The 20,681-nt window shown below is 41.5% G+C and overlaps 1 protein-coding gene across 26 annotated transcripts in view; it reads left to right on the top strand.

Moving 5' to 3' along the window:
• Positions 1–20,681, top strand: part of CADPS2 (calcium dependent secretion activator 2) — a 556,952-nt gene that overhangs the window by 331,202 nt on the left and 205,069 nt on the right. The window lies entirely within an intron of this gene.

The following is a 20,681-nucleotide window of genomic DNA, read 5'->3' as shown; positions in this document are numbered from 1 at the left end:
AGAGATGTAATGTCAACAATTCTGTCTTTATTTACTTAAACATTCAGGGAGAAATTGCAATGCAAAATCAGCTTTTCTTCCTAAACCATTCTTTTTAAAAATAATATACATGGTAATTAGGTTGAAGCCAAAACATTCTCAGCTTTATTCACAAAGGTGTTAGTTTTGTCAAGTCAATTTCCTCAGTCAAACACATACATAAGAAGATATACTCATGAAAGGGAAGGAGAAGGGAATGGCAATAAAATAGAATAAGTGCAATATTTCTTTTTTATAGTCAAGTGGGTGGTAGGTAGTGTTTGCCATTAGCTTCAGGCCAAAGTTCCTGGTGCACCTTAGGACAGATTGGATCATAGAGGAAGGTTTGCTTTTCAGATGGCTTTTTTATTTCTCTCCAAATAATGGAAATCAACAGAAAGATGATCAGGCAAAGACCAAACTCAAGACTCTGGGGTGTGTTAAATCCAAGAAACATCATGGTCTTATGTTCAATAACCCTTACATCAAATAGACCTGTAACCTGCAGCAGTAAGAAGGAAAAGTACAGACACAGAGCAACCAAACTAAGCAACGAAAAAGCCCCCTCAGGATTGCTCAGGGTTTTATATTTTCTTAGTCCACAGAAAATTAACCAGGCTGTTTCAGAAGTCCTGTCCAGAAGTTTCCAATAGCATTAGCTCATAAATAGAGCAACCTGAGTACTGTCCCGAAACATGTTTGAATATCCAGTTCTCAGAGGAGAAGTTCCATCATACAGTGTGTTCCTCCTTCAGTTACTTTGGTTAGGGGTAACAAGCACTCTCAGAATTCTGGTGACAGGTGATTAGTTCATCAGGCCTTCACTCAATGTCAAATGTACACAATTGGAGATTAGGCACACACCCCACACGAGGGCCCCCCCAAGGCCTGCCCACTGCCATAGTTCCACTTTCCCATGAGGTGTTAGTGATAAGGGCTGACCATGTGAACTGGCTGTTGGGCTGGTAGAGATGGGGGGCTGCCACCACTTCTCTTCGGGCAAGCTGGTACCTCCCCTGACCACAACTCCCATTCACTGTCTTCTGGTGGGTGAGGGTCTGTCCCAGAAGAGAGAGGATTCAGCTCCACCTCTCCTCCCCCGCCACCATGACTACCTGAGTAAAGGACTCTGTATAGAGGATCCCTGCCAACACCACCCTAGTGGAACCATATTGGGCTAGTGGCAATGAGGGCCCCCGCTCACACAGCTCTCTGCTGGAGCGGTGTTAACAGCAGACATGCAAAACCCATGAAAAAAATGCAGAAATTGGGCTTGCTTTTGGCTTAATTGGTTTGTGAGTTGCTTGTTGGCTAGTGTTTGGCTTGTAGCTTGTTGCTTCTTTTTTTGATTGGCTCCTGGCAAGCAGGGGCAAGGGGGAGTAAGCAGGAACAAAGGGCAAGGGGGGAAGAGAGTCAGGGGTGTGCAGTGGGACCAGACTGCATGCCGGGGGGATCTAGTCACATAGAGTGTTGGGGTTTTTAGGGATTGGCTTGTTTTGGCCTTGTTTTGAAATGGGATTAGCTTGATGTTTGGCTTATTGTGAAAGTCGGGGTGCTTATTTTCTGCATGAAAGTTGGCAACTGTGGTTAACAGCATGCTTCAGAGTTAACCCATTAAGATGAAGGGGGCAGTTCACACCTCTCAGAGCTGCTGTTTTAGGGTCTCCAAACACTTGGGCAGACACAACTGTATCTGTTATAATCAGATCACATAATCAAGCTTCTTTTTGGGGGGAGAGGGCAAATAGGAGGGCTAGGAACATATTTTTTATTGTCCACAGTGAAAGCTGAGAGTCTGATGTCATTGTCTGACTCCAGGAGTGGCGGCCCTAGGCACATGCCTGTTGTGCCTGTGCTCTACTCTTGTTTAGCGTTTGCAGGATCTCTCTTTCACAGGTAGGCCTGGTCCATTGTTATGAAATTGTCTGCTACTAAACTGCTAACTCCACTTCCTGAAACTTGTAGGCATTCTGTGGAGGTCCCCCTTTCAAATACTGATTTAGCCTCACTCTGCTTGAGTTCTGATGGTACCACAGGACAAGATGGTATGGTTTGGTTTTAATTTACTTTAGAAGATGTGGCGTACGGACACATTGACATTAATATTTCTGCACATTTCATAAAAGTATTGGTGGCCACACTGGTTTAAATTGTGCTAAATACTAGAATGATACATTTAAGGTATGTGCTAATGTGTTAATTCTGTCTTAGTATAAATGATTTTCATTCTATATATTTCTGCAAAATCAATTGACTGAAATCCATTACATTAAAAATGGAAAATTGAACTTCATGACAAATGATGCATTAAAATTACATTAATGATTGATTGGATAATGATGATGAGTTTAAATGCAAAATTGCTAGGGAAGGAAGAAGTAAAAGTGTTTATCCTGCTGCTAGATCCTCAGAGAACAGATTATAGCTATGAGCTTGATTTTTAATGCTTCCTACAGTAATTGCTAGTGAGGAGGCATGGGGGATCTTGGAGACCTTAGTAATATGCCACTGCCATTTTAATTGCCAAGAGAAGTATTACTAATTAAGGTGTCATTCTTCATTCATTCCAAAATAATTAGTCTGAAATATTTGCAAAAGCTGAGAGATAAATTTAGATCCAAACTCACTTAGCTTAACCACAACAGACTTTATGTGAAAAAGATCTATGGGTTAAGCAAGGTTAATATTAAAAAACCTGAAAATGTCATTTCTTTTCTTAGAATAATTTGATGCAATTATGTGATTTTCATGTTTTCATGGCTTTTTTTTAACTGAAGTAGCAGAACTGAGGATGATTTCAGAACTTTGCATAACCAAAGGACTGTGTTTAAAATGTGATTCTACTCTGGGATAAAAACAACTCTAAAAATGGCAATGTGGTGATTCATTTTTACTGTCTTTCAATGAAAAGTTGAATGCTTTTGAAAATCCTGTCTTTGAAGTCAAAATGAGTTCTTTCCTTCTTGTATATCATCGCAGAATAATCAAGTTTCACTTTTATTAGTACAGCCCCATTGTCCTCAGATTATGTTCTCAGTGACACCTGTTCAACCTCACTGCCTTCTGTGGGTTTATGCGAGTATAACTGATCATGCACAGAAGAGCTCACAGAAAAATATCCATATAGCCCCACTACTTTATCCTCCTTTGTATCCCAGTTTGACTCGCCTGTGCTGAAATACCTGTATATCTCTGCCAGATGATCACCAGGAGACGAGTTAATATTACTGGTACTTACAAATTTGCCTGGAAACTCTGTTGTTAGAGTTATTGGAACAACATGCTCGTGTTGTTGTTATGTTGCCTTGTCCTCCCTCCCTAATTTGTTTCATCCATCTGCTATGTCTTGCCTTTAAGGGTATGTCTACGCTGTAATTAAAAACCCGCGACTGGCCCATGCCAGCTGACTTGGGCTCATGGAGCTCCGGCTAAGGGGATGTTTAATTGCAGTGTAGAGGTTAGGGCTTGGGCTGGAGTCTGGGCTCTAAGACCCTGTGAGGTGGGAGGCTGCAGCCTGAGCCCGAATGTCTACACCACAATTAAACAACCTCAAGCCCCAGGAGCCCGAGTTACCTTGGGTGTCTAACTGTGGTGTAGACATACCCATAGATTATAAACTGTTTGAGACTTTGACAAAGTTCCTGCGCTACCTTGGTGGGTCTTGTGCTTATTGGCGGATTTGCTCACCTTGGAGCTTCATGGCAGCCCTCAGCTTGGCCGTTTTTCTGAATTCACAGTCCTGGTCGACTCCTCCTGTGTCTGACCAGGATTTGGGAGGAACCAGGGCCCGCCCTCTACTCCGGGTTCCAGCCCAGGGTCCTGTGGAATGCAGCTGTCTAGAGTGCCTCCTGGAACAGCTGTGCGACAGCTACAACTCCCTGGGCTACTTCCCCATGGCCTCCTCCCAACACCTTCTTTATCCTCACCATAGGACCTTCCTCCTGGTGTCTGATAATGCTTGTACACCTCAGTCCTCCAACAATCCACATTCTCACTTTCAGCTCCTAGTGCCTCTTGCTCCCAGCTCCTCACACGCACACCATAAACTGAAATGCCCTGGTGCCAGGGTGCCCTGATTAGGTGGCACCAGGTGCCCTGATTAGCCTGCCTTAATTGATTCTAGCAGCTTCTTGATTGGCTGCAGGTGTTCTAATCAGCCTGTCTTAATTGTCTCCAGAAGGTTCCTGATTGTTCTGAACCTTCCCTGTTACCTTCCCAAGGGAAAGGGACCTACTTAACCTGGGGCTAATGTATCTGCCTTCTATTACTCTCCTATAGCCATCTGGCCTGACCCTGTCACAGGACATGGACTGTTTTTTGGGGGGTTTTTTCTATTTATATGCACAGTACCTAGCACAATACAACCGTGCACTGGTTAGGGCCCCCAGTCTCCCCGATAATAAAAATAACATGCTAACAATGAGTGGCATTCAGTAAACGTGCCTGTGTATGAGGAAAAAGGTAGGATAGAATCCAGCTTACTCATTTTAAGCCTTGGAGAATTAACACAGCCAATAAGTGAAAATGTGCATTTGTCGTGGCCGCACAGTAAGAAAGACAAGAGGCAATGGATGTGGTTTAATTAGGTCACAACTTTATTCACTTAACATATCTGAGAATAGCCGGTAATAAGTTATACAGTGCAGGTCATCTTTCTTTGCTTTAATCTTTTCCACCTATTTGGAAGTGCTCCTGTCAGCTCTCCTCTGTCTGAACCGGGTCCCAGCCCATCACTAGAATCCCACCACACTCCCATTGTATGATGGTTAAGGGAGAGTAGAAAAAACAAGGGTTTGTTTCCTTGGTGTTCCAGAAGTTAGGAGCTCCAACCCCCCTTTTACCTGCTTCCTTAAGGCAGTGGTTCTCAACCAGGGCTACCTGTACCCCTGGGGTACGCACAGGTCTTCCAGAAGAGTATATCAACTCATCTAGATATTTGCCTAGTTTTACAACAGACTACATAAAAAGCCCTAGCGAAGTCAGTACAAACTAAAATTTCATAAAGACAATGACTTGTTTATACTGCTCTATATACTATACACTGAAATGTAAGTACAATATTTATATTCCAGTTGATTTATTTTATAATTATATGGTAAAAATGAGAAAGTAAGCAATTTTGCAGTAATAGTGTGCTGTGACACTTTTGTATTTTTGATTTTGTAATCAAGTAGATTTTAGGTGAGGTGTAACTTGGGGGTACGCAAGAAAAATCAGACTCCTGAAAGAGGTACAGTAGTCCAGAAATCTTGAGAGCCACTCAGCTCTCTTCCCCTAATGCCCCTACTCTACTTGCGCTACATTGATGACACCTTCATCATCCGGACTCATGGAAAAGAAGCCCTTGAGGAATTCCACCATGATTTCAACAATTTCCATCGCACCATCAACCTCAGCCTGGACCAGTCCACACAAGAGATCCACTTCCTGAACACTGCTGTGCTAATAAGTGATGATCACATAAACACCACCCTATACCGGAAACCTACTGACCGCTATGCCTACCTACATGCCTCCGGCTTTCATCCAGACCACACCACATGATCCATTGTCTACAGCCAAGCTCTACGATACAACTGCATTTGCTCCAACCCCTCAGACAGAGACAAACACCTACAAGATCTCTATCAAGCATTCTTACAACTACAATACCCACCTGCTGAAGTGAAGAAACAGATTGACAGAGCCAGAAGAGTACCCAGAAGTTACCTACTACAGGACAGGCCCAACAAAGAAAATAACAGAATGCCACTAGCCATCACCTTCAGCCGCCAACTAAAACCTCTCCAACGCAGCATCAAGGATCTACAACCTATCCTGAAGGACGACCCATCACTCTCACAGATTTTGGGAGACAGGCCAGTCCTTGCTTACAGACAGCCCCCCAACCTGAAGCAAATACTCACCAGCAACCACGCAACAGAACCACTAACCCAGGAACCTCTCCTTGCAACAAAGCCCGTTGCCAACTGTGTCCACATATCTATTCAGGGGACACCATCACAGGGCCTAATCACATCAGCCACACTATCAGAGGCTCGTTCACCTGCACATCTATTAATGTGATATATGCCATCATGTGCCAGCAATGCCCCTCTGCCATGTACATTGGCCAAACTGGACAGTCTCTACGTAAAAGAATACATGGACACAAATCAGACGTCAAGAATTATAACACTCAAAAACCAGTCAGAGAACACTTCAATCTCTTTGGTCACTCGATTACATACCTAAAAGTGGCAATTCTTCAACAAAAAAACTTCAAAAACAGACTCCAACGAGAGACTGCTGAATTGGAATTAATTTGCAAACTGGATACAATTAACTTAGGCTTGAATAAAGACTGGGAGTAGATGGGTCATTACACAAAGTAAAACTATTTCCCCATGTTTATTTCCCCCCTCCCCACCCCTTCTGTTCCTCAGATGTTCTTCTCAACTGCTGGAAATGGCCCACCTTGATTATCACTACAAAAGGTTCCCCCCCTGCCCTGCTCTCCTGATCACTCTTGTTACAGTCTGTATGGTAACACCCATTGTTTCGTGCTCTCTGTGTATATAAATCTCCCAACTGTATTTTCCACTGCATGCATCCGATGAAGTAAGCTGTTGCTCACGAAAGCTTATGCTCAAATAAATTTGTTAGTCTCTAAGGTGCCACAGGTACTCCTTTTCTTTTTATCTTAGGGAATGCCTCCCTTAAATCCACTTCCGGCTCCTGTTTATCAGGAACCATATCCCCTCTGTAGTGAGTACCTGCACTGGACACCTGCTACCCACTATGTTGTGACATCTTGACCTAAGCTCCTTACTTACCTCACTGGATCTCTGACCTGTCATGGGGAGGGTAAAGGAAGCTACCACAATGCCAATAGGTGATAGAGTGGGTTCTTCTGATTGGTGATTGATGAGGGAGAGAGAGAGAATTCCCTCAAGAATGCATGGGGTATAAATATCCCCCACCCCGGCAGTGCACATGGTGGGTCAGTGCCCCTACCTGGTCAGTCCATTTTCTGTTCCCCCATCCTCTACCTCATAACCAAAATGCAATAAGAGCCCAGTCCCCTTTCCTTTCTGTTGGCCAGACAGAAATGCATGACATGAGGTGACCTCATTAACACAATTATAGAATCATAGAATCGTAGGACTGGAAGGGACCTTGAGAGGTCTTCTACTCCAGTCCCTTGCACTCAAGGCATGACTTAAGTATTATCTAGACCAGGGGTCTCAAACTCCTGGCCAGTGGGCTATCTGCGGCCCGAGAACCTCCCCAATGTGGCCCATGGGGCTCCAGCAGTTTTGGGGCTGGGTCTCTCCCTTGGTCCTGCCTGCTGCCCCCAGGAGTGCCCCCACCCCCGTGCGTCCCCCGGGTGATCTACAATGGCCCAGGGCTCTGTCCACCACCAGCAGCACAGCGTAGCTGAGCAGCTTCTGCCTGCTCACTCCACGTGGCTGTCCCCGCCCCGAGGGCCCCTGTGGTGAATGGAAAGCTGCAGGGGCAGTGCCTGGGGGTAGCAGCGCGCGGAGGCCCCCCAGCCCGCCCCGCCTTGGAGTCCCAGGTAAGCACTGCACCCCCCTCCCAGAGCCTGCACCCCCCACTCCGTCTCCATATACCCCCTCCCGCTCCCACAGTCCCTCCCAGAGCCTGCACCCCTCCCCCCTCCTCCCTCCCAGAGCCTGTTAGCAGCACCCAAACTCCATCCCAGAGCCTGGACCCCTGACCCCCTCCCCCACCCAAACTCCCTCCCAGAGCTCAACCTCTTACCCCTTTTGCACCCAAACTCCCTCCCAGAGCCTGCACCCCAATCCTCTACCCCAGACCTTCTCCCCCACCCAAACACCCTCCCAGCCCCTTAGGCAGGTAGGGGGTGGAGTTTTGGGGGGTGGTTTCTGGGCGGCATGAGTGACACTATTGGCCCGCTGGGAGGATTTGAGGACTGACACCGGCCCTAAGGTAAATTGAGTTTGAGACCCGTGATCTACACCATCCCTGACAGGTATTTGTCTAACCTGCTCTTAAAAACCTCCAGTGATGGAGATTCCACAATCTCCCTAGGCAATTTATCCCAGTGTTTAACTACCCTGACAGTTCGGAAGTTTTTCCTAATATCCAACCTAACCTAACTTGCCCTTGCTGCAATTTAAGCCCATTGCTTCTTGTCCTATCCTCAGAGCTTAAGGAGAACAATTTTTCTCCCTTCTTGTAACAACATTTTATGTACTTGAAAACTGCTATCATGTCCACCTTCAGTCTTCTTTACTACAGACTAAACAAACAGTTTTTCAGTCTTTCCTCATGGGTCATGTTTTCTAGACCTTTAATCATTTGTATTGCTCTTCTCTAAACTTTCTCCATTTTGTCCACATCTTTCTTGAAACTGGAACTGGACACAGTACTCCAGTTGAGGCCAAATCAGACCGAGTAGAATGGAAGAACTGCTTTTTGTGTCTTGCTTACAACACTCATGCTAATACATCCCAAATGTATGCTTACAACACTCGTGCTAATACATCCCAGAATGATTTCTTTCTTTCTTGATCCAACCTCATTTTTACTGGCATTCACTGTGCTAGACGTCCAAACACTACTAATCTTTTTGGTGAAAAGTGAAACAGAAAAGTAATTTAGCACTTCTGACATTTCCACATTTTCAGTTATTCTGTTATTCTCTCTCCTCCCCCCCCCCCAACCTCCTTTGAGTAATGGGTCTATCTTGTCCATGGTCTTCCTCTTGCTTTTAATGTATTTGAAGCAATTATTATTAATTATATGTCACTCTTAATATTCACTGCTAGCAGATCTGTTGAGTAAGGTGCCATTTTTACATTGACATTTTCCAGAGTAAAACCACACCTTGAACAAAGGGTTCTGTTATGATATTTTTATATGAGTGAAGTTTTAGTATGGATGTGGACATGGAAAAAAAAATGGGACATAGGCATCAAATGTGATTAAATGCACAGGCCAAAACTTTATTCAACAAGTCATAAATTGGGATAAGCCATCCTAAACTACTGGGTGGGGTTCTTCCAGAGTAGATCTCAAACTGGCACCAGTGGCTTGTGATGTGTTTATGAACTTGAGGGTGAGGGCTATGGTCATGCCCTCTCACCCTCAGCCCTGTCAAAGGACCCTGACCAGGTCCTTATCCCCTCCCTTCCTCCACCAAAAACTGTGCCAGACCCCTGCTCCCCACGAAGGTACAAAATAAAAATCTAAACAAAAAGTTGTTTTGAAAGAAAAAATCAAAATGGACCCCTTTTGATGTTGTTGGAACTATTTTCCTTTTTTTCCCCCTTCTTTCAACTGAAATTTTGGTGAAATCGAGATGATAATACAAATTATTTTGATTTTGACAGAGCTGCATTTTCTGATAGAAAACTGTTCCACTTACTTTTTCTGGACAGCTATTTTCAACTTTAACCCTGCCCCCTATCCCAACCAAACTTCTTTGATGCCAAGAGAGAAGTGAAAAATCGCCAGGCGTTTGCTAATTTTTTTCAGACTCTGGATCTGGCGATTGGCTGAGCCCTGGATATCACAGAAGATCTAGCATTAAAGTTTAGGGTAGGGCTGATAAAGGGAAGTAAAATATATTCACTCCCCTTCCCCCCCAGCTACCACTGGATGACAACCAATCACCTGATCCCATCCCCACCATCGGTGATGGCAGCAGTGGGCAGGACAAGCCCCATCATTCAGATGAGGCATGCAGCTTCCCTCCCGCACCATGAGGAAAGAAGAGGTGTGGCAGGGAAGCGCAAAAGCACCTCAACACACCAACACAGATTCCTGTCTCCAAGTATGAATGTCTGTGCTGCTTCTAGTCCCACCAAAGCACCATCCCTCTCTCTCCCCCCACCCTGGTAGCAGTGTTAGCATTTCTTCAAAGAGAAAAGGTTAACGTCTTCATACTCTTTTAAGAAAAATTACTATTGCAGGAAAGGGCCAATCCTGCAAACCTTTACTAGGGGGAATAGTTGCACTCACATTCATGATTGTTTGCAATATCAGACTTTTAATAAAAACGAAGAGTAAAATCCAAGTTGCATGTTGCCTGTTACTGTTAGTGAGAGTTACGTGCTCATCAGAGGACCTTAGTGTCTAAAACCCAAATGTTTTAAAGTTTGTTCAATAAAAACAGCTTATGGTGGTAATAATTTGAAAGAGCAAATTACTTCATATTTTCATTTGACAGAACCTGCAGCTAGATCTAAAACTGGGCAGCCTACACAAGCAGTTGTGACAATCTCAGACCAGATGTAACCTGTAACTGGCTTTCATTCTAGAGCACTATCTTCATTTGGAGCTTCATTTACAGGTCACAGGTTATTACTGAAAAAGCCAGGGGAAACAGACTGGCTGCTGACTCAGGGCTTTGGGTGTTGAATATATTACTTTTTAAAGGGTGGGGGGGACATATGATGTTATGCCATTGTAAAATGGGTCCATCTGATTAGGTAATCACTGGAAAGACAGCTAAATAGGCTAGCTAGTCACCATGTGCACACGAAATAAGGCAAAGAAAAGTCACTTCCTTTTCTGTGTAGTAAGTGCCATTTAACAAAGGGTAAATTATTTTTGTTTAGCCAAAAAATTAGACTAGCCACGGCTTTAAAAATTCCTGGCAATCAGAAAAGTTGTAAGCTTTACAATTGTAAAGCTACAATTCAACCTGAACTCCTCACTCCCAATATACTCAAACTTTGAGAGAGTACAGATTCTGATCTGAACATGTCAGATGGCTTTTTTCTCTACGATGGGCCTTGTAGTGCTCTTGCTCCAAAGACCCCCCATAACTGTGGAAAAGGACAGTTCAGAACAAGATCTGAACTTTACTGTTCAGACCAATGTTCCCTCTAATTTTTGACAGGCCGTGTGCACAAAAAATTTCTTCTGTGCAAATTTTTGACAGGCCGTGTGTACAAAAAATTTCTTCCGTGCAAATTTTTGTGTGCGCGGTGTTTTGCCATGTGCACAGGGTTTAGGATCTGTGTGCGTGCGCACACGCGCATAGCTTAGAGGAAACAGCAGTTCAGACCCATTTCTAATTTTTTCAAAAGGTACCAGAACCCTGTAATATTACCTACTGATTCAAAATATGCCTTCCGTAATCTTTTCAGAACAAAATCACATCTGTGCTTCAGTGCCGTTATTTTTATACATATTACAGCATTATACAATAGAGAATATTTTTTAAACTCTTCTATTTGAACTGTTTTTTAAATGTCATCTGAAAACTTCCCTCCTATGAGGTGTGTATCTGTGTTAATGAAGAGGAAACTGGCTTTGACATTAGAGTGGCCTAATTACCATACCCATGACACAAGTATTCTTCATGGTTATTTCACCATGATGTGGGACTATCACAATAAGAACATTCTATTTATATATTATTATTATCTGTTATTCTGTTTATATATTAAGTATAATATCCATATTAACAATGAGGAGAGAGCGAGGTGATCCTGTGGTTATTTATTAGCCTTTCTCTTCAGGTGTTCTGACTTGAATTCAGTATAGATCCTATGAAACATTCTGTATGGCATAACATTTAAATACCAGTTTCCCCACCTGACATTCACCCCAAATTACAAGTGGTTTTGTAGGACCTGGCATTCTTCTAATTTAGAGTTACTGTTAACTGCAGAGATATTTGCACTGTGCCACATCCTCACTTGCACTATCCATCAGTCACTTGCCCGAACATAAAATGCACCCGATTTGTGTTTCATGGAAAATAAACCCACCCAGAATCAAGCACACTAATTAAGTCAGGACAACAGCATTAATTTTAAAGATTGATGGTAATTCTTAATTACACATAATTCTCTCAGACTCAGAAAACAGTGGATCAGTTTGCACACCATAGACCTGATGTTGCTTTTAGATATGTGGGCATACATCCTTCCATGTCTTGTGAAATTTGTTACTGCATTCAGCTCATAGTACCTCACAGTGCTACTGTACTCATGAACACTAGGACTAAAAGATACAGTGATATGACTAATAATTTCCTAGCTTTTTGTGATATTATGTGAGATTCTTAACAGTATTTTAACAGTTATTTTAGTTCAGTGTTATGGGTTTTATTTCCACAATAATATGATTCCAATGACATTATTTCATTCTCTTTAGACATGGTAACAGAGTCCCCATGGTCTTGTGCTGCTATTGTTTTGTCAAAATAGTGTGTTGATCACAGTGAAGTCCCTTTAGATAGTTCATATGGTGTTATATTCCAATGATGTTTTATTGGCAATCGCACACTGTAACATTTTCACAGGGTCCTCATGGAAATCTCACATCACAAAGTAATATATCGTGGTGGCATCACCTTGGTAATCTGGCAGTGCACTTCCCAACAGAAATATAATATAATTTCTCTGAAGTAATGCCATCAGAATGAGCTCTGTGCCATAAGTTCACACTGAAATGTGGCTTTTTTTCAAGTTACGATTGAACTATGCACACGTACTTTTAAGAATCTTCTCAGCATATCTAAAGTCACCAGTCTAAAGGAAAATCTAGATTACAGTTTTAAATTGTTTTTACGTGTGTTTGTTTGTGCTTGTATATGTTCTCTATAATATTTTTTTTGTCTCTGGGGCTGTGTTATGACAGGGCGAGGTTTTGTTCATAAATGAAAGGGGAAAGGTGAATGAAACAGTATAAAAAATCTTTTGTGGGCACTGTCACAGAAGCAAGAGATTGAAATGACCGGTTCGATCTTCCTATCATGCGTCTTTTAGGGACTGAGACATGGGGAATACTGGCAGGTAAATTCCTCTGGCAAGTGTGTTCCATTATTGAGCCAACCCCTGGTTCAGACAAACTTCCTCTGCTTTGTCAGATGGAAAATTCTGTGATAAACCATGGGAAGTTTGTCAGTCCAAAACTGCCATCTCCCACTGTTCCGATGCTGGGGAGAACAATCCAGTGGGGGGCGAGGGGAGAAGTATTGGGATTTTGGTGAGAGAAATGAGGGGAGGGTACTAGAATCAGTATTATCAATCAATGATCAGCACCCCAAATCATGGTAATGGCTTAAAACCATGAGGTTTTTTCTTTTAAATCACTTTTTTCCCATATGCTCTTTGACCTTTGAGCTTTTAGGAGGGAGCCACTTTTCCCCAATCTGTGTGTGATAATTTTAGGTTCAAAATTCAAGGCAAAATGTGAGCTGTGCAGAAGAGGCTGCAGTATTTCAAGTACGATTGTATCAGAGTAGCACTGAGAAGATCTATGAGCATACTTCCTTACTCTGTGGCATGTCATCTGTGGGTATTTCCCCCCCCTGCCCCAGACTGTACTGGACTTTCTGACTGCTACTTCACATTGCACGTTCATGTTGAATACTTGTGGAAAAGTTTGTGAATTCTGAATGACCGTATATTCAAATTCAAAAATTTATACTGGAAATTATTTTGTTAGTCATTTAAAAGTTTCAGTCATCCAGTCAGGGAGCAGAGACAGTGATCCATATGATTTAGATGACCAATTACATGAGAAGAATGAATAATGAATAGAGAAGTTAAAGTGAAAAATTAATGAACCACCCATATCTTAAAAATTAGTCATCCAAACTATTCAGCAAATACTTACGAATTACAAATACATTCAAAGGAAATCAGAATTGCTTTAGAAGCAAAAATGGGTCTAGATTTATATTAAATATTTTTTCATAACAAATACTTCGACCAGCTGTAAATATGATATACTAAAATCCTAATATATTATCATAAATATATTACACCTACATTTCTTTCATCTACTAATTCTGTAATTTTACTATACAAAGCAATCCAATTTATCAGACAGAATATGCTGATGTATATTTAAGTGGAGAAGACCAACAACCTAACTTGCATATGTGACTGAATATCTATATATAAATATTTATAAACATCCAGATTAAATTTTGCATATCAAGTATCAACAGATGCATTTTAAAACAGCAGATATTCAAATTCCTAAATCAAATAGAAAAGGAGTACTTGTGGCACCTTAGAGACTAACCAATTTATCTGAGCATAAGCTTTCGTGAGCCACAGCTCACTTCATCGGATGCATCCACAGTATGCATCCGATGAAGTGAGCTGTGTCTCACGAAAGCTTATGCTCAGATAAATTGGTTAGTCTCTAAGGTGCCACAAGTACTCCTTTTATTTTTGCGAATACAGACTAACACGGCTGTTACTCTGAAATAAATCAAATAGTTAATAATTCAAAGGCTGATCCTATGAATATGATGTAATAAAGTAGCAATGTATAGTACAGAATTTACAATTTTATGACTTTATAGAATGTTTGAGCATAATTTCATCATGAATAGATACACTGGTTTTTTAATTGAACTGCGTATGTTCTATGAAATGGAAAGTTTATGCTTTCTCTTGCACACCTAATATTTTTAATTGAATACCTTATTTCTATCACTAACAAATTAACATCTGCACTGTATGTATCTCTTATGCATATGGATACACTGATTAGAATTCTAAAGAAAAGCAGATACTAGAAAACAAAAAGACAGCATTGTGAAACATTTAGAGCCATACATTTTGATTACATATTGAGAAATGTTTAATTATCTTATTTCATTTAATTAGCCCCACTACTTGGGTCAGTTGCTTTTTTTTATTAAGATGGTATGTTAGCAACTTTGTTAATTGGCATGAAATAGCATGTGACTCCACTGAATATTTTGTTTAAGTTTATAATTTTTTGTGTGGTTTTAGCTTTCCCCGAGATTTCTATTTATTTGAGCGAATCGCTTCAATAATTTGTACAATATCTGATCAAAGAGCTCCTTGTTTTGAAATTCAGCATTCATTCTCCATTTGCTTCAGTATCACGAGACAAAATGACACTAAAGAATCCAGATGATTAGCTCTTAGTATGCATCTTTTAAAATTAGAGAGCATCTCTATCTCTTCCTTAGATACAAGAAAGACTTGTCCTTATTTGGAAAGATAACTATTTTGCTTTGTTTGTAAGCACTCTTTAACATTAAATATTTAAACGTTCATCTAGAAGAATTTCGGTGTTTAGTCTGTAATATTGTTACTCCGACTCTCACACCTCTCCGACACTGATGTTATCTGTTCAGCACTCCTGTTGTTGCTGTAAACCTGTAATTTATACTAGAACTGACTTTTATAACAAAGTGTAACAGGTTTAGTGCTTAGAAGACCCTTACCTTCTACTTAGGCTTGGAAGGATTAGATTTTTATCGGTAAATGTTGATTTCACTGTACGCACACACGGACGAAAAAATATTTTCCATCAAAGGTAATCAAAAGTTACAGATAAGCTAAATAAGAAAAATGCTTCTTGAGAGCATATTAGAATTTAGGGATATTTACTTTGTATATTTTGACGTGATGTTGATAAGTTTTGTTATGATGCTTATAAAGCTTTAACTTTTTGAATCTGAACATCTACTGTCATTAAATAATTATCGCCCCCCCCCCAATTTCTTTACCACTGTGAAAATGTAAATAGATATAAATTGAAAAAATGCTTTAAAATAAACATTGATACTATCTCTGAAAATTATAAAAAATAAAAACCAAATTCTGCCAAGACTCTTTATATTTTATGAAGAATTTCTCATACATACTACCACTGTGCATTAACAGTGTGACAGAGCACATTAGAAAATTTATTAAAATCCATTTGATCTGGAATGCCTTTCTTTTCCCCCCACAAAAAGACCATTCTTTATTGAACCACCTAATAATGCTCATTTTTAATTGTAATGTATTTTATTCAGACTTATTTTAACTTATATGCTTTATATAGTTATATATAAAGCATTTATATATACTTATAATATTTGAAATAAAGTTCATTTAGTGTCTCTGTACTTGAAAAAGAACTTCCTATACTCAGCTCCGTGTTGTTACTTTTGCCCTTTAAAAAATTAATTCAGACTATTATACTGGATACAGTTGCCTTTGAAATTTATTTCAGGTTTCCTGATTTTATAGCCCCCTGATTTTATGAAGGTCTTGGGTGACCTTCATAATATCAGGGCTAAAATGTTTTGCACTACAGCATGCAATATAAGTGTATGTAGGGTGCCCAGATGTCCCGATTTTATAGGAACAGTCCCGATTTGGGGGTCTTTTTCTTATATAGGCTCCTATTGCCCCCCACCCCCATCCCAATTTTTTTAATTTGCTGTCCAGTCACCCTCAGTGTATGTTTCATACAATATATGGTCTTTCCCTAATTTGAAAATAAATGTATTATAATGGCATAATACATAATGTGTATTCTCATGAGAATGTGAGTTGCAGGATAATAAGGCACACCATCACCTTGAAATGTACTCCCTTTCAAAAATAAATTCAAAGTATTTTTCAGGGTTTACCCTTGGCCCTAAGTTTCCCTGTCAAATTTTTTTGGCTTTATAGTGACATGTTCCTATTTTAAATGTTTTTCTCTTCCTTGTTACTGTGTGACAGACCAAACATGGAAAACTGACTATATATAGGGTAAACAGTAAACATCACTCTTCCCAAAGGTCTGTCAAATGCAGAAAATAAACTGAAAACTTTTTTTCTTATCTTTCCCTTTATAATAATCGTAATAGGTTGACTTGTAACAATAGCAAATAAAAAAATCAGACAGAAGTGTGATCTTTAAATTGATTGTGGTTCCCTTAAATATTATACAGAAGGGAAAATGAGAGTAGTTTTGAAGAGACTGTCATGATGTCCTAAGTGAAAAGTGTATTGAGGCTTTGTTTTAGTTGTGTTGGGAGACCTACAAGAGTTTAGATTTGCTGGTCCGCCAGGTAGAAAACTGCACAATAAATAAAGTAGCTGTAACAATGATTATATAATGGTAGCCCATCTCGGGCTTCACTTTTGGCAGAGGTCAGTCTCTATCTGCCTTGTCGAATATATTGACATCCACAAGAGGGCAGCGTGGTTAAATTTTAAAGGAAAGAGGGGCCAGGGAGACATTAAGCATTAATGATTTTTATATTTAAAAAGTCATAAACTCATAATAAACATATTTAATTGTATGAAAGCATTGTTTTTCCTAGTCATCATAGATTAAGACATTACCTATTAATTGTATATGTTTTCCTTTATATCTATTGGTTAATATGAATGAAAGTATCACAATATGAATGCCATCTGTTTCAGAAAAAGTTGCAAATATTTAAGATTATAATTTTTAAAGCCAAGTAGGGGATTTAGCTGCACAACTTCCATTAATTTCAATATGACTTCTTTGGCTAACTCTACTGGACTAAGTGCTCCCAGCCTGGGGATTGTGACCTTTAACAGGTGTCGGATGTGGGGGACCAACCTACCATTCCCATATTGCCAAACGGGAAGAGGTTCCTGCTTCCGCAGGGGTTTGGAGGAGGGACGATCCAGGCATATAAAAGGGAATCCTGATCTGGGAAATGTAGGCTTTTAAAATCTCAACCTAAAACCTGAATATTAGAAAACCATATAAATAAGATACATTTTAATAATTGGTGCCATTTAAAAACTCTTGCCAAAACACCACAGTTTTCCAATTTACAATAATAAAAGGTGTGTTGTAATATGTTGCAATGTATGTGTATTTGCAAATTAGCCTCTTTATCAGGAATACATTTGTGGAACTTACAAATTGAATCTTATGAGTTATGTATTGTGTATTTCAGAGAGAAGCTGCATAGATCTGTATAGTGAAAGGGAACAATCCAACATTTTCCTTATTTTTATTTTATTTTGTTCTTTATCCTTTTATGTCCCCTTAGCTTTCATGGAAATAGGCATCTATGGCAATATATATATATATATATATATATATATATATATATATATATATATATATATATATATATATATTTAAAAATATCAATGTGAATATACCTTTAAGACTGTTTGTAGGGGTCCTTGCAGTATTAAGCATTGTCCAGTAGATGGCCTTGATGTGTTCCATATTCCTGCAAGTGCTAGTATATCAATTTCTGTAGATCTGTTCGAGTTTAGGCACTGCAGTACAGGCACAGAGAAATTCACTTGAAGATTCTATGCAGCCTTCTCATACAGTAAAGAAAAGTGTTTGAAAATGATAAAATGCAAGTGATGTTATGGCTCGCATCTTTCTTATCTATCTGCTTTGTTTTTCCATATTACCCATCACTGCAGTGCAATATCTAAGGGCTGATAAGTGTAGTGCAACCTGTGACAATTTGGGGAATGTATGTAAACTTAGGAATGATGTTTGAAATTATGGACTCTGTATGTATCTCTTAAACTACAAACTCCATTTTGACTGCAAGGCTGATCAGGCTTCCCTGCTGGCTTTACCTCCATCTTGGATCAAAATTCCAAGCAATAGTGACAGGGGGCTAACAATGGAGGGCTTGATGGTCCTCTGTTCTATGTGGAAGCACCTTGGAACAAAGAGTTGGCTACCTTCCAAAAGAACTAGTCTGCCAAGATGGGCTGGTAACTAAGCAGTGGCACCTGGGGGTGGAATTGGTTACCTGATGAGGCTGATCAGTGGATCACCTGACAAAGGGGACGGGAAGTTATAGATGAAAGGGTCTCTCACTGGCCATTTTTGAGAACCAAGGTCAAAGGAAGCTAGCTGTGGCAGAGACAAGCACATGGAAGCTGGCTGTAGGAGAGAGAGACTCTCTGATTCTTCGAGTAGATGCAGTCATGTATTCCACTTTGAGGGGGGTGTGCATGCATGTGCGCCCAGCACACTGGAACCAGAGAATTTTGCCTAACATTCCCTATAGAGGGGTGGCGCTCACTCCTCATGGCTGTAGCTCCTCCCCTGGCTATATGAGGTGTCACTGCCCCAACCCCCGCTCCTTCAGTTTCTTCTTACTGCCCAGGGCTGGAGCTCTGTGTGGTTTTCACCTCACAGTCCCTCTATTTTAATGACTTTTTCTAGTTGTATGTAGTTAATTAGTATCCTTAGTATACTGTTTGTTAGTTAGCTGTAGTTAAATGTTCTCTGATGATGCCCTCACCAGGCTTTAAACATTGCCCATTGTGTTGGGGAGCGATTCCCAGCAACAATCACCACACATGGTGCTTGCTGTGCCTACGCAGAGCCCCCATCAAGGAGTGGTGCTCAATTTTCAGATTGCAAATGAACTCAAGTGATGAGAGATCTTTGTCTGAAGCAGCACCTGTTTGAATAGGCCATGCAGCCTGTTTTGGCACTGAGGCCCTCATCAGATCAGAGGTCACCCTTGGGTTTGGAGAGTGCCGTCACTTCGCATCCTGGAGCGGGTGCCTCTCCAAAGACATGGAGGAGTCATTCCCTGTCAAGTGTGCTGAGGAAAAGGACACAAAACTGACTGACACTGCTCAAGATCCTGTGGGGCTCTTCTTCCTACTCTAGAAGAAGTGTGTATTGGCACAAAGTGAACGGTGGTGCTCAGAATGGAGCAGGTCCCGTCAACTGCTCCCCAGTTGTCTGCAAGGAGGTCAGAGACCCCATACCATTGACTCTGGGTCTGGTGCCAAGCTGTCCCTTGAGTCCGGTACCTGCAAGGGCAATGCCGGCACTGGCTGCTTCCACGCTGGCAGTGTATCAGGCAGCAATGGGCCTCCTCTGCCTTTCTGTTCCTATCTTGCCACTGGTCTAGGACTTTGCCAAGGGCATCTTTTATAACCCCATTGGTTTGGCAGGCCATTAAACCTGTTACCACCATATCCTGAGGTTCACCTTTCAGTCAGTGGAAGTGTGCCAGGCTTGGCACAAGGCACTTCCTTGGCATCCCTATTGTCAGCGCTGCAGCTGTTATCATGACAGCACTCACATTGGAGGCATACTCATTGCTGCCAGCACTGTTCCCACTGTCAGCGCCAGTCCCCTCTTCTTTCTGGGCTATGGATGAGTCAGACCGGCTCCTTGCACCCTCGGGGCTGGCACAACTTCTATCCCCTGAAGCTCAGGATTCCTTGGCATAGAGGTTGGGAGCCTCCTCCTTTCTCTCTCCATCAGCTGAGCCACACTGGGGACTGTTCATGCAGCACTACAGGTACCAGGACTAGTGCTCATCTCATGGTTGGGATGGGGGCCTCCTGACCCAGCACCTTTTGGCTATCTATGCCTTATCTGTACTAGTGGCCTCGATGGAATCCATGGGACTTTCCTCGGTTGTGGAGGGCCCACTCCTCTTCTTGCTCAAACGTGATATCACTGGCCAGGTCTGCAGCAGTGACAGTTGATCCACCACAGGCCTGGATACTGGTGAGTCTTGCCCTCGCAGAGCCTCCAGAGTCATCCCATCCAGGCCCATCAGTCCTGGAACGGAATCTAGCTCTGGCAGTTAACTGCTTCATCTTCATCTCTGGATGATTCCGCAGTGCCTGGTTCTTCCTTCCCTTTGGTACCGGAGGATTTCAAGGCATATCAGGACCTTTTGAAATGCCTGGCCGCCTCCCTCGGTATCCAAGTGGAGTTCCTGCAGGAGAACACCCATAAGTTGATATTCTGCAGCGCCTGCAGACAGCCCTGGGACAGTTGCCCTTCCTATTAACGATGAGCTCTTTAAGCCTGCTAAGGTCCTGGAGCACGCCTGTACTGCCTGCAGCGAAGCTCATGGAGAAGTGCTGCTTTGTCCCAGTGCAGGGATCTGAGGGTTTTTATTCCCATCCGGCCCCAAATTCCCTGGT

The sequence above is a fragment of the Chelonia mydas genome, chromosome 1, assembly GCF_015237465.2.
Source record: "Chelonia mydas isolate rCheMyd1 chromosome 1, rCheMyd1.pri.v2, whole genome shotgun sequence".
In the NCBI taxonomy this organism is placed as follows: Eukaryota; Metazoa; Chordata; order Testudines; family Cheloniidae; genus Chelonia; species Chelonia mydas.
The sequence above is the reverse complement of the archived record's forward strand: the minus strand, read 5'-3'. Positions and strand labels throughout refer to the sequence as shown.